This window comes from Oratosquilla oratoria, chromosome 14, assembly GCF_046742065.1.
Source record: "Oratosquilla oratoria isolate Oo_2021 chromosome 14, ASM4674206v1, whole genome shotgun sequence".
NCBI lineage: Eukaryota > Metazoa > Arthropoda > Malacostraca > Stomatopoda > Squillidae > Oratosquilla > Oratosquilla oratoria.
Genome location: NC_134790.1, coordinates 67009472 through 67024471, shown reverse-complemented (window position 1 = coordinate 67024471; position 15000 = coordinate 67009472). Strand labels below are relative to the sequence as shown.

At 44.9% G+C, this 15000-nt stretch overlaps 1 protein-coding gene across 3 annotated transcripts in view; it reads left to right on the top strand.

The window, feature by feature from the left end:
- Window positions 1-15000, top strand: part of LOC143032909 (transmembrane and coiled-coil domain-containing protein 4-like) — a 563437-nt gene that overhangs the window by 41872 nt on the left and 506565 nt on the right. The gene's annotated exons all lie outside the window — the stretch shown is intronic.

Here is a 15000-nt window from a genome sequence, read left to right as displayed (position 1 = left end):
CACACACACAGACACACACACACAGACACACACACAGACACACACACAGACACACACACAGACACACACACAGACACACACACACACACACACACACACACACACACACTCACACTCCTGTTTCACTCTATGCTATTCATTTATTCAATTTCGTACCGCTGTCAGCATCAGCTCCCACAGCACATTGGTTCCTACTTACTCGCTCGTTTATCATTCATTACTTGATCTCGCCTTCTGCCGCCCCGAAGAAGCTTCTGACGTTCCTCCTCCCATGTCGCGCAGAGCCACTCTACCCACACCTACTCTTCCTGTTCTTCCTGATTCTTTTCCTCCTCTTCCTCTTCCTATTTCTCTTCCAATTCCTCCTTTTTATTCCTTCTTTTCCCCCTCTCTTTCTGCCTTTCCTATTCCTCCCTCTCTTTCGCCCCCACTCCTTCCTCTCCGTCACTCCCTTTCATCCTCATTCCCCCTCTCTCCCTCACTACGATTCTCTTCCTCATCACGTATTTCACCCTCTCCCTCTTGCTCTCCCTACCTTGATCCCAATCTCCCCTGCCCTTCTGGCTAGTTGAACTGAGTGCATAAATTTTGTTGTCGGTGTTCTAGTTGACTTTAGTGACACCCGTGCGTACCAGAGTCATCTATAATTCGTTTCCTATTGAAGACTGCTCTCCATTAAAAAAAAAAAAAAAATGCTGATCGATTTTAAATTCTACTCTCCTTACTTTCTTTTACCCACTGTAGATTTCTGCTGCTCCACCTTTTATACTCGACTTGCTGATCGCGACATTGACGTTTAAGACAAAAGAGCTGGTTTTCGACCATGAAATACTAATACTTCCTCTCTACATCTCCCTCCCTACCTCTCTCTCTTGCTCCATCCTTCCCTCTGTCTCACTTTATGTTGGTAGAAACAGGGGCAGATGGCAAGTGTTGCATTTTTATGAGTTGGGTATTTGGTAAAAAACAGTTCGTAGGCGAGAAGTTGCATAAGTTTGCTCTCCGCTTTGAATTATAAAAATGGCCAGAGGCCTGTATCCATTGATGACATGTACATGTTTTTGCTGACTAAGTGAGATATGCAGAGATCCGGGATTAAGTAAACAATGTTGCATATAAACTTGTAACATTGGATCTGATTGGAGAAAGGGTGGAGGAGAAAATTCAATTGGTTCACGATTGTAAGACCACGCCCTTTAAAGAGGATCTTAAATATAAAGTTAAAGATAATTGGACTAAAGAAATCACTACGTCACTGCAAAGCTCACCTAGGATACGTATTCTTGGGGGAATCTGTGAATGTACCTCCGAGAAGCGCGTTGTATAAGTAGTTACTCAAGAAAGATACAGAAGGAAAAACTATATATTTAATCCTCCTATACAGAAAATATAGTGAAGTGAGAGTTAGAAGCCTGACAATGCAAAGAACTAATATCAAGTGGAACTGAGTCTAGAATCAATGAAGAGAATATATCTAAGTGGAACTAACTAAATGGAAGGTTTGAGGCAACAGGGCCTCCCGACTAAAAATGTGAGTGACTAATCTTAGGGTAAAGAAGGCAGTGGTGAAAGGTGGGAGAAAGTGAAGAGGAGGTTTAAAATATTTCTCTCTGTCTCTCTCTGTCTCTGTTTCTGTCTCTCTGTATCTCTCTGTATGTGTGTGTGCGCGCGTCCGTCCGTGCCCTCCTTCTCCCTTCCTACCTCTCTGCGCTGCTTATTCACGTGCCCTTCATGTTTCTCAGGAATTGTCTTTAGCCCACACCGCGGAATTTCCATTCATACACTTCCCATCTTTTTCACTCCTTCCTCTCTAACATCTCTTACTCCCATGTCCTAATTCTCTCCTTTTTCTGTTTCGTGGAAAAAAACACACTCATCACACTCCCCTTTTCCAATTCTAGCAATTATCCACCCTTGTAAACCCTCTCCATCTCCCTTCCCCCTCCCTTAGCTCCTCGTTCTTCTCCTCGTCCCTCTCCCCTTCTTCTCCTCTTCCCTCTCCCCTTCCCTCTCCCCTTCCCCCTCCCTCCTTCCCTCCCCCCTCCCTTAGCTCCCCATCCTTCTCCACTTACCCTCTCCCCTTCCCCCTCCCTCCTTTCCTCTCCCCTTCCCCCTCCCTCCTTCCCTCTCCTTTACAACTCCCCTTGCCCCTTACCTTTACCCTCCCTCTCCCCTTTTCCTTTCCCTTCCCCTTCCCCTTTCCCTTCCCCTTTCCCTTCCCCTTTCCCTTTCCCTTTCCCTTTCCCTTTCCCTTTCCCTTCCCCTTCCCCTTTCCCTTTCCCTTTCCCTTTCCCTTTCCCTTCCCCTTCCTCCTCCCCCTCCCCCTCCCCCTCCCTTTCGCCCTCCACACCCCACTTCCCATTCCTCCTTCCTTTCGTCCATTCCTTCCCCTTCAATTTCCACTTTCCCTTTACATTCTCCCGTCCCTTCCTGTTTACCTTTCCCCTTCCCTTCTCCCTTACCTTCTCCCTTCCCTTCCCTCTTCGCTGCCCTCATCCATTCCTCACTTCCCTACCCTCTTCCCTTCCCCTCCCTTTCTATCCTCCCTTCCTTTCCCATCATCCTTTTCTACCATTTTCCCACCCCTTCCCTTCCCCCTTTCCTCCCCTTTGCCTTCCCCTTCCCTTCCTCCTTTCCTCCCCTTTGCCTTCCCCCTCCCTTTCCCTTTTCCATTCCCCTTCCTTTCACTATTCCCTTCACCCTTTTCTTCTTGCTTCGCTTCTTCCTTTCCGTCCCCCTTCCTTTATCCCTTCTGTTCCTTTTCCCTTTCCATTCCCTTCCACTTCTCACTTCCCTTTCCACTTCCCTTCCCCTCCTTCCTTTCCTTCCCCCTTTCCTTCCAGCTTCCCTTTCCCTCCCCTTCCCCTTCTCTTCCCTTCCCTTCCCCTTCCCTTCCCCTTCCCTTCCGCCTTCGCTTTCCCCATCCATTTCCCCTCTTCTTCCCCCTTCCCTTCCCCCTTCCCTTCCCTTTTCCTTTCCCTTCCCCTTCCTCCTTCCCTTTCCCTTCATCTTATCTTTGCCCTGACACTTTGCCAGTTGGCGCTCCTGCACCTTCTCATTTTCCCTTTCCACACCCATACTCCTTCGCCATACATTTCCTGTTACTCATCAGCCATTTTTGGGTGGGTGGGTGTGTGGATAGGGTTCCTCTCAGGTGAAGAGAATCGCTTGGTGGCTGCACCTGGGCTGAGGTGAGGTGAGGTGAAGGCGTGCAACCTATACGAGGGCGTAAAACCCCGGGAGGTGGCTAATCGAGGTGAGTTTGAGCCTTCTGGCACTAGACAGATTTCTTTGGACGGAATCGTCTGCTTCGGGGGCAAGAGTAAAGACTAAGTTGAAATGAGCATCTCCAGAGTTAATTATTCTCTCGTACTTCACTCCCCTGTCATTTCCCTGTCGCTCCCCTGTCATTTCCCTGTCGCTCCCCTGTCATTTCCCTGTCGCTCCCCTGTCATTTCCCTGCCGCTCCCCTGTCATTTTCCTGTCGCTCCCCTGTCATTTCCCTGCCGCTCCCCTGTCATTTCCCTGCCGCTCCCCTGTCATTTCCCTGCCGCTCCCCTGTCATTTCCCTGCCGCTCCCCTGTCATTTCCCTGTCGCTCCCCTGTCATTTCCCTGTCGCTCCCCTGTCATTTCCCTGTCGCTCCCCTGTCATTTCCCTGTCGCTCCCCTGTCATTTTCCTGTCGCTCCCCTGTCATTTTCCTGTCGCTCCCCTGTCATTTCCCTGTCGCTCCCCTGTCATTTCCCTGTCGCTCCCCTGTCATTTCCCTGTCGCTCCCCTGTCATTTCCCTGTCGCTCCCCTGTCATTTCCCTGTCGCTCCCCTGTCATTTCCCTGTCGCTCCCCTGTCATTTCCCTGTCGCTCCCCTGTCATTTCCCTGTCGCTCCCCTGTCATTTCCCTGTCGCTCCCCTGTCATTTCCCTGTCGCTCCCCTGTCTTTACCCTGTCTGTTCCCTGGCGCTCCCCTGTCATTTCCCTGTCGCTCCCCTGTCATTTCCCTGTCGCTCCCCTGTCATTTCCCTGTCGCTCCCCTGTCATTTTCCTGTCGCTCCCCTGTCATTTTCCCTGTCGCTGCACTGTCATTTCCCTGTCGCTCCCCTGTCATTTCCCTGTCGCTCCCCTGTCATTTTCCCTGTCGCTCCCCTGTCATTTCCTGTCGCTCCCCTGTCATTTCCCTGTCGCTCCCCTGTCATTTCCCTGTCGCTCCCCTGTCATTTCCCTGTCGCTCCCCTGTCATTTCCCTGCCGCTCCCCTGTCATTTCCCTGCCGCTCCCCTGTCATTTCCCTGTCATTTCCCTGTCGCTCCCCTGTCATTTCCCTGTCGCTCCCCTGTCATTTCCCTGCCGCTCCCCTGTCATTTCCCTGCCGCTCCCCTGTCATTTTCCTGTCGCTCCCCTGTCATTTCCCTGTCGCTCCCCTGTCATTTCCCTGTCGCTCCCCTGTCATTTCCCTGTCGCTCCCCTGTCATTTCCCTGTCGCTCCCCTGTCATTTCCCTGTCGCTCCCCTGTCATTTCCCTGTCGCTCCCCTGTCATTTCCCTGTCGCTCCCCTGTCATTTCCCTGTCGCTCCCCTGTCATTTCCCTGTCGCTCCCCTGTCATTTCCCTGTCGCTCCCCTGTCATTTCCCTGTCGCTCCCGTCATTTCTCTGTCGCTCCCCTGTCATTTCCCTGTCGCTCCGCTGTCGCTTCTGTCTTCACTCCCAGCCTTACCATCATTCTTCTACAAATCGCTCCCTCCTTCACTTCTATCTTCCCTTTAGCCCCAGTTTTTCCATCGGCACCTTATCCTTAAGATATGTATATCCTTCCGAGTCGTTCCAATCCCCCCGCTCCTCTCAGCGCCTCCCTCCGTATTTTCCTTCCCAGGTCGAACCGTACCTACACTCTCCCTCACATTCTTTGCTCTATAAAGAGCCTTCCTACTCCTGCCTTTTCTCCTTCTCCCCCTTTCCTTACCCTTCCTCTTAGCTTCCTCCTCTTCCTCCCTCCCTACCTCTTTAAATCCCTCCTCTTTTCCTCTTTTTCCTCCTCAACCTTCTCCATCTCAACTCTTCCTACTCCTGTCCAAACATTTCCCAATTCTCTAGGCCCGCTCCCCATCCCTCCCCATCCCTCCCCATCCCTCTTCATCCCTCCCCATCCCTCTTCATCCCTCCCCATCCCTTCCCTCGCCTCCTCTCGCCTCCCCTTCCCTCCCCTTCCCTTCCCTTCCTTTTCCTTGCCTTGCCTTGCCTTGCCTTCCCTCCCCCTTTTCCATCCTCTCCCCTTCTTTCCTGTCCCTTCCCCGCTTCTCCCCATAACCTCTCTGTTCTCCTCAACTTTCCTTCTTCCTTCTCATCTCCTCACACTCCATTTTCGTCCAGTACCCTCCTCTTTTCTGCCTCTACTTTCTCTTCCATCTTTCCTTCTTCCTCCTTCTCTCCTTCCTTCTTTTTATTCCTTCCTCTTCCTTCTCCCCTTCCCTTTTCCTTTCCTTTCTTCCTCCTCTCCCCCTTTCCCTTCCTCCTCCTTCGGTGACTGTGGTGTCGGTTGTGGCGGCGGCAGCTGCGGCGGCAAGGGTCCTTCCTGACCATTTTTTGCAGTCCCGTCACCCGCCCGTTCTTCACCGGCGGCCTGAGAACCACCTGGACACCCTCTCGGAGAAGGAAAAGAAGTAAGAGAAGGAACAAGAGGAAGTGGAGTAGGAGGAGAAGAAAAGGAGGAAGTAGGAAATGAAGAGATGAAGGAAGTAATAAAAAAAGGAGGAGGAGGAAGAAGAGGAGGAGGAGGAGGATGGTAAAGGAGGTAACGTAAGAGGAGCCTTAGAAGGAACAGGAGTCGGTGATGTAGGCGTTGAAACAGGAAGTTCGGGAAATGGAGGAGGAGAGAGAGGTGAGAGAGCAAATGTAGTAGGTGGAGAGTGAGAAAGAGAAACAGAAGGAGAATGTAGATAAATGCTGTCAATAACAGTCGGCGCATCTATCCTTGAGAGACAGTATCACATCCAAGTGATAAAGTGGTCAGATGTGGCAAAGGAGGTAAAGGGAATATTCATGAAGGGTAGCAGTTCGGAGAGATAGCGAAAGTTAACACAGATCAGTGTTCTTTTCTGAATGGAGATTTGTCTCTAATCATAAAAGAATGTTGAATGACTGGTCCGTCGGAATGTTATTAAAGTATCTAAAATAGTAACTGCATGAAATTAATGTAGTTCACCCATACGAGCGTGAAAAGGAATGCATTTCTTTTATATTCCCTTTCCTTCTATTCCCTTCCTTTCTATTTTCTTCCCTTCCCTTCTATATCCTTCCTTTCTATTTTCTTCCCTTCCCTTCTATTCTATCCCCTTATATTCCTTCCCCTTCACTTCTCTTCCTTTTCCTTCCCTTCAACTCTTTTCCTTTATATTCCCTTCCTTTCTATTCCCTTCCCCTCTATTATATTCCCTTATATTCCTTTTCCTTCTCTTCCTTTCCTTTTCTTCACTTCCTTCTCTTTCCCTTCTCTTTCCCTTCTCTTTCCCTTCTCTTTCCCTTCTCTTTCCCTTCTCTTTCCCTTCTCTTTCCCTTCTCTTTCCCTTCTCTTTCCCTTCTCTTTCCCTTCTCTTTCCCTTCTCTTTCCCTTCTCTTTCCCTTCTCTTTCCCTTCTCTTTCCCTTCTTTCCCTTCTTTCCCTTCTTTCCCTTCTTTCCCTTCTTTCCCTTCTTTCCCTTCTTTCCCTTCTTTCCCTTCTTTCCCTTCTCTTTCCCTTCTTTCCCTTCTCTTTCCCTTCTCTTTCCCTTCTCTTTACCTTCTTTCCCTTTCCCTTCTTTCCCTTCCCTTTCCCTTCCCTTCCCTTCCGTCCTTTTTTTCGCTTCCCCTCTACTCGTTTTGTCCATCTCCATCCTTACTTCTCTCCCAACTACCGCCTCCATATCCACTACCACTTCAACTGCCAACTCCACCTCCCATTCCACCTCCGCTTTCATTTCCACATCTTCTCAAACCTCCACCTCCACTCCCATAACCGCTTTAATTCTTATCTCTAGCACTACTCTAATCCTACCTCTGCCTCCACTCCTACCTCTACTCCTACCTCGATTTGCAGCTCCACCATCGTCTTCATTTTTTACCCTAATGTTTATTACACACCGCTTATACTTGTCATTGCGCATCCACCTGTCTCTAATTCCATACCCAATACCACATCCAGTTCTACCACCTCTTTCACCTCTTCCACCTCTTTTACCACTTCCACTCCACCCACCTCTTCCACTCCACCCACCTCTTCCACCTCTTTTACCACTTCCACTCCACCCACCTCTTCCACCTCTTTTACCACTTCCACTCCACCCACCTCTTCCACCTCTTTTACCAGTTCCACTCCACCCACCTCTTCCACCTCTTTTACCACTTCCACTCCATCTACCTCTTCCACCCGTTCCTCCCCTTCCACGCCTTCTACATCTCCCAGTGTCCCCATCTTTTCCGTCCCTTCCTCATCTTCCATTCTCCCCCTCACCCTTTACCTCAACTTTTACGCCCACCTGTATATCCACCTTCTCTGTTTCCATCTCTATCTCTTCTACAACCTCCACTGCCACCTCTCGCACCACTGTCACCTCCACCTTTTACTTCCACCTCTTCCTCCTTCTCTGTCACCTCCACTCCACCTCTACCAATATATCTACAACGAACGCTAACAACTTTTCTAACCCCACTCCTTCTACGACCACTCCTACCACCATGCATACCACCACCTTCTACCTCTACCTCTTATCTCTTATCTCTATCTCTACTGCAATCACCTCCACCTCCGCTCTAACACTATCTACGCCTATCACCACACCTACCACCAGCTATGCTACCACGCCTACTACCACCGATACCGCTCTTTCTTCCTCCATCTCCTCCTCCATCTCCTCCATCTCTTCCTCCATCTCTTCCTCCATCTCTTCCTCCATCTCTTCCTCCATCTCTTCCTCCATCTCTTCCTCCATCTCTTCCTCCATCTCTTCCTCCATCTCTTCTTCCATCTCTTCCTCCATCTCTTCCTCCATCTCTTCCTCCATCTCTTCCTCCATCTCTTCCTCCATCTCTTCCTCCACCTCTTCCTCCACCTCTTCCTCCACCTCTTCCTCCACCTCTTCCTCCACCTCTTCCTCCACCTCTGAATCCAACTTTACCTCGCCCTTTTTATTTCCACCTCAACCACCACCTCTACTATGAACTCTACTACCACGTCTACTTCAACCACTACCTCTATCACCACCTAACCACAACCTCTATTTCCACCTCTTCCACCACCTCTTCCACCACCTCTTCCACCACCTCTTCCACCACCTCTACCACCATCTCTACCACCATCTCCACAAAAACTTCTACAATCAACTCTACAACCATCTTTATCTCTTCGTCCAACTTTATCTCCACCCCATACCTGTACCCCATACCTTTATCCCATGACTACCCGATACCTCTACCCTAAACCATTACCCCATACCTCTACCCCATACCTCTACCCTAAACCACTACCCCATACCTCTATCCTAAACCACTACCCCATACCTCTACCCCATACCTCTACCCCATACCTCTACCCCATACCTCTACCCCATACCTCTACCCCCATACCTCTACCTCCATACCTCTACCCCATACCTTTATCCCATACCCCTACCCCATACCCCTACCCCATACCTCTACCCCATACCTCTACCCACCTCTACCCCATACCTCTACCCTATACCAGACATAGGCATGATTATGAAAAATTATTAGGATTTGATTTTGATTATGGTCTGGAATACTTTTTTGGTTGTCATTAGATTATGATCATTTGTCTTTTCATTTCTTTTTTATTATGATTTGATTATGGTTACTTGAGTTTTGCTTTTTTTTATTATGATTATTTTTTTCTTTTTGTGCATGATTATGATTAACATAAGAACATAAGAATGAAGGAGATTGCAAGAGACCATAAGGCCTACATTAGGCAGCTCCGTATCCATCACTATCCCCATCCATAAAGTTGTCTAATCGTTTCTTAAAACAACTGATAGTTTCAGCGCTTACTACGTGGTTACTAAGTTTATTCCATTCGTCAACCACCCTTTTAGTTAACCAATTCTTGCCTATTTCCTTTTTAAATCTAAATTTGTCCAGTTTATAACCATTACTGCGAGTGCTGCCCTGTTGTTTTAATATGATGACCTTGTTTGCATCACCCTTGTTAAAGCCTTTGATCCATTTGAACACCTCTATTAGATCACCCCGCACTGTGCGTCTTTCCACATTTTGCTGAGATTATTTATATAAAAAAAGAAAAAAACAATGATTAGGTATGGTACAATGCTTAAATAGGTAGCAAATTTGATCTATTAGGTACTTTTACATATTTTAGCATGGTAATATATAAAACTGTTCATATCACATACTAACTAATGGTATAAAAAAACATACATTTATGTAAGAAGTTTTATTTGTTTTTGCTCTAGGGTACATAATATATTACAAGTATTTCCCTGCAAAATATGTAACACTCAATGATAAGGAAAACAAAGCATTTCCCTGCAAAATATACAACCATATATGAACCTCAATGATAATGAAAACAAAGCATTTCCCTGCAAAATATAGAAACTTTAGTAATAATGAAAGTATTTCCCTGCAAAATATAGAATTTGTTATGCACTTCATTATTTCTCATATAATGGTTTAGTTTAGTATGTGTTTGTTACACTTGGTGAACATCAACTCCTCAAAACGAGTATCAGTTATTCTGCATCGTTCAGGACGAAAGACTTTCCCAGCAATAGAGAAAAGTTAATCAACTGGAGCTGATGATGCTGGGATACTCTTATTGGAGAGCCAGTCTTATTAGTTGAGGTAATGTTGATTGTTCCTGTTCCCAAAAGAGAAAGAGGTCACTGTCATCCTCTGTTATTGGCTGACTCAAGTAGGATTTCATTTGTGATAAAGTTGATGTTCATGTACAGAGGGAAGAGCTCGTTGATGATGATGGTGTCATGAATCTGAACAGCTTGCACTTCTTTCTAGGGGCCTCCTTATTTTCCTGAAGGGAATAATTTTTTTTTATTGCCAGTAGATATGATTTCATCTATTTTAATTTTCACTAGGGATTTCATTAAATTGACTTCTTCTGGTGAGCACTACGCCATCTAAAAGCGTGGATCTAGGAGTGAAGCCAGCTGAAACGTCTTCATGTCTTCATAGATCTTCAATCTTTTCTCGATTGAGCTTTTGAGAGTGGTGATCATGTTCGACTTGTATGTCTGTGACAGTAGTTCAAGCTCAGCTCTGAGTCCACGAATGCATGGAATTACTTTACTTGAAGTTGTATTTTCTTCCTGACACTGTAGAGTTATTACTTCAAATGGTGTCAAGATCTGTTACTTCCTTGATGAGATTTAGTTCCTGTTTGGATAGCTTTATTGAGCTGTCTAATTGATCAAACTTGGTTGGATCAATCTTCAGAAGGGAGCAAAGCGTCTTGTTATTGCTGTTCCATTGGGTTATATTTTTGTCCTGAGGTTTGTACTCACCTTCAAGAATATTAGATGCCAGTTCAGAATGGCGAATGTGATACTAGACGTGAGGATTTTCCAATGACTCTTGATACAGACCCTGCTTCCTTAAGCCCATCTTTCACAATCTTCTGTAAATTATGAAGAAAACATCTGACATGCTCAGACAAACGTTCCAGTAACTTCTCACTGTTATCAAGAATGTCAAAGGTGTCATATTGCACCTGATGTTTGAAATTACGCATCATTGGTGGGAAAGGCAGTGGTCCACTTTGCACCAGAGGTTCACTTTACCCCACCTTCCCCTACATCATGGTAGACAGGCAAGTAAAAACACGAGATGGTGCCGATGCTTTCAAAACATACTTAGACCTGAAAGTAAAGTGTTTCATGGAAATTACAAATGAATAATCACAATCACATTTTAATCAATGATTGTTATCAAGAAAAAAAATTGATTATGATTTGATTATGATTACACAAACTTTATGCTTTTTGATTATGATTTGATTATGATTACGTAATCACACATCTCTACCCCATGCCTCTACCCCATGCCTCTGCGACATACCTGTAACCCATTGTCTCCAACTGTTACCTCTATTCCTACCTCCTTATTTACCTCCACTCTTACCTTCGCTCTTACCTCCGCTCTTATATCCGGCATTACCTCCTCTATTATCCCCGCCATTACCTCTTCCCTTACCTCTGCCCTTGCCTCTTCCTTTACCTCCACCTCAGACTTTATCTGAACCTCCATATCTGCCTTCACGTCCACTTCCGCCCCACCTTAGTTGTCACTATCCTTGCTATTTCTTCTTCTTATTGTTTGTGATAGTATTTCTGTATGCTGCTGCTATTTGTGCTTCTGTTGTCTGCCACGGGAACATAACACCCGCTATGTACTCGTAACCAGCTGTGGGGTCCATAAATGGCTGCGCAGCCAGAGCCAGCTGTCCGCTTATTGACGACTTGGGGGCTCATTTCCAGCTGCGTGTTTGGCACCAGCTGGATGTGGGCTTTGTGCCAACTTTGTGTCTACCACCTTCGTGTCTACCACCACCTTTTTGCACCCGATGCCAGATGTATACATAATGCCACTGTGCAGGTCCCTTGCGTACCCGTTGTCATCTATTCTCTTCATAGTAGATGGTTTCAACCTTCTAAAGGTTTGTGCTGTACACGTAATTGCAGCCAGCTGCGAACTAAGACACCTGCATGAGTATCGTGAACCTTGGGCCCATTACCAGCTGTGTACTAAATGCTGCCCGGGAACTTCTCATTGTTGACTGATAAAAAAAATGGTTGGGCTGGTTGCGTAATCGGAAGCGTGCTTGTCTTCCATTCGCTAAGTTGTGGGTTCGAATCCCGCACTTCTCTCCGATTTCTAGCAGTGACTGCTACCTACCCCAACAGTCCAAGCGAAAGGGCAAGGGTGACGGCTTCGGCCGCAGATACTCAGCGCCTCCTGGCGTAGGCTCATCAATTTCTACCACCTTTAACGACGGATACTTGCAAGCGGTGGTCTTGAGGCAGACGTCATAGAGAATCATGTCCCTACCGTCAGTCTCCAGAACAGGCAACACCCTTACCTTCATCGGGAGTTGATTCTGTACCAGGGCAAGGGTCACTTCTTATCGACTGTCCTTTAACATCTACAGTACTACCAGTTCCCGTCCTCTTACTAATGTAAGTCGATGACATAGAAACATCACCACACTAATGAAAGACAGACAGGAGTCCTACGTTTCATGGGAGGACCCGAGGACCCTTGGCAGCTGCTGCGAGGCTGCCGGCTTCCTTTCTAGTCACTGAAACTGGAAGCAACAATTATGTTGTTAAAAACGTTATTAATTCTTATCCAGTAGTTTATCGGTTACTAGGTTACTGGTCACTAGACAACTAATACCTACTACCAGCTACGTCACCCATTGTTTAATATATGTCTCCCTGCCTGTCTGTCTGTCTCTCTTCATACGTCCGTCCTTTGTCCCTTCCTCCGTCCCTTAATCTTTTTTTTTTTTTTTTTTTTTTTTTTTTATATTTTTTTTTTTTTTTTTTTTTTTTTTTTATTTTTAATCCACCCGATTCTCCTGCTCCTCTGCCTCCTCACTGGTTGTGGAGGAATGTTGGAGAGGAAAAATGAAATGAAGTATGGTTTGGATTAACGAAAAGCTCTCTTCACTTAGTATTATGGTTTCACTGATTTTTCCTGGTAGGAGTTGAATGATTTGATTAATCTGTGACTATTTTTTCCCTGTCCCGATAGAGGACAGATGTGGAAGAACTATTTTTTTTTTCTTATGCGGGCCAGGAAGGGATTGAAAGAGCGGGAAAGAGAAGAGAAGATGGGAAAAGCAAAATGCCAAGGCAGGGAATAAAAAAAAAAAAAAATACTGAAAGACTGATAAAAAGAAAGAAGAGGAGAGAGAGAGATGGAAGGAGGTAGGTGAGATAGAGAGAAAAGTGTTGGAAATGAGAGAGATTGGAAAGAGAGGGGAGAGATAAAAGGAGAAGAGGGAATGATGGAAAGAGAGGAGAATGAGGAGAGAAAAAAGCCGGAAAGGGGAAGGAAGGTTTGCATAAGAGAGAGAAAAAGAAAGAGAAGGGTACAAAGAGAGAGGGGAAAGAAAATGGCGTAAATAGGGAAGGAAACGGAGGATGAGAGAGGAAGGAAGGAAGAGAGAGAGAGAAAAAGATAGAGACAGAGAGGGATAGAGGTAAAGAGAGAGAGAGAGAGGGGGGGATAGAGGCAGAGAGAGAGAAGGAGAAGGATAGAGGTAGAGAGAGAGACAGAGAGAGGGATATAAGTAGAGAGGTATAGAGGGGGATAGAGGTAGAGAGATAGAGAGAGAGGGATAGAGATAGAGACAGAGGGAGGCAAATGGAAAGAGAGAGAGAGAGAGAGAGAGAGACACAAATACAGAGATACAAATAGAGAAAGACAAATAGAGAAAGAGACAGACAAATAGAGAAAGGGAGAGATAAATATAGAGAGAGAAATAAAGAGACAAATAGGGAAATAGAGAGACAAATAGAGACAAAGGGAGGGAGAGAGATAAGGAGAGAGAAATAGAGACAAATAGAGAAATAGACAAATAGAGAAATAGACAAATAGAGAAATAGACAAAGAGAAATAGACAAATAGACAAATAGAGAAATAGACAAATAGAGAAATAGACAAATAGAGAGAGACAAATAGACAGAGGGAGAGAGAGAGATAAGGAGAGAGAGAAATAGACAAATAGAGAGACAAATGGAGAAAGATACAAATAGAGACAAATAGAGAAAGACAAATAGAGAGAGGGAGAGAGAGAAATAGACAGAGACAGACAAATAGACAAATAGAGAGACAGATGGAGAGAGGTAGAGACAAATAGAGAGACAGAGGGAGGGAGAGACAAAGAGACAAATAGAGAGAGAGAAATAGAGAGAGGGAGACAAATAGAGAGAGGGAGACAAATAGAGAGAGGGAGACAGAGAGAGGGAGACAAATAGAGATAGAGAAACAAACAGACAGAGAGAGAAATAGAGAGACAAATAAAGAGAGGGGAAGGGATGTAGAGAAATAGATATAGGGAACCAAATAGAGATGAGATAAATAGGGAGAGAAATAAAGATAAACATAACTAAATAGAGATTGAGTGATTAATGGCGATCGAGAGATGAATGGAGATCGAGAGATAAAGAGATTGATAAATAGAGATATAGATGAATAAAGATAGATAAATTGAGAGAGATGGAGAGAAATGGTGAGAGATAAATGGAAAGAGATTAATGGAGCGAGATAAATTGAGAGAGGGATATGTACAAAGGTAAAGAGAGAGAGACACAGATAAATAGAGATAGCGAGAGAGGAAAAAAGATAGAAAGACGGAGAGAAAAATAGATATAAGATAGAAAGATAAAAATGTAGAGAGAGAACGATTAATAGAAAGATAAAGATAGACATAGAAATGAATAGAGAGATAATTAGAGAGGGAGATAAAGAGAGAAATAGAAATAGAGAGAAATATAGCGAAATAGGTAGATATAGAGATAAATACAGAGAGCTAGAGATAATTAGATGTAATTAGAGATATAATTAGAGATAGAGAATAAGAGAAATGTAGAGATAAATTGAGATGAACAAAGACGAATATAAATAGAGATATAAACAGAGATATATAAATAGATACAAATAGTGCTATAGAGATGTATAGATAGATATAAATAGATATGAATATATACAAATTGAGATATAGATATAATAGAGATATAGATATAATAGATATAGAGATATAGATAGATATAAATAGAGAGACATAAATAAAGAGGCATAAATAGAGACATAGTGATATGGACATAGAGAGATAGAAATAGAGGCATAAGTAAAGAGACATAAGTAGGGACAGACGTAAATAGACGTAAATAGACATAAATAGACGTAAATGGATGTAAATAGATATAAAGAGAGATCTATAAATAGGTATAAAAATCTAAATAAACATATATATA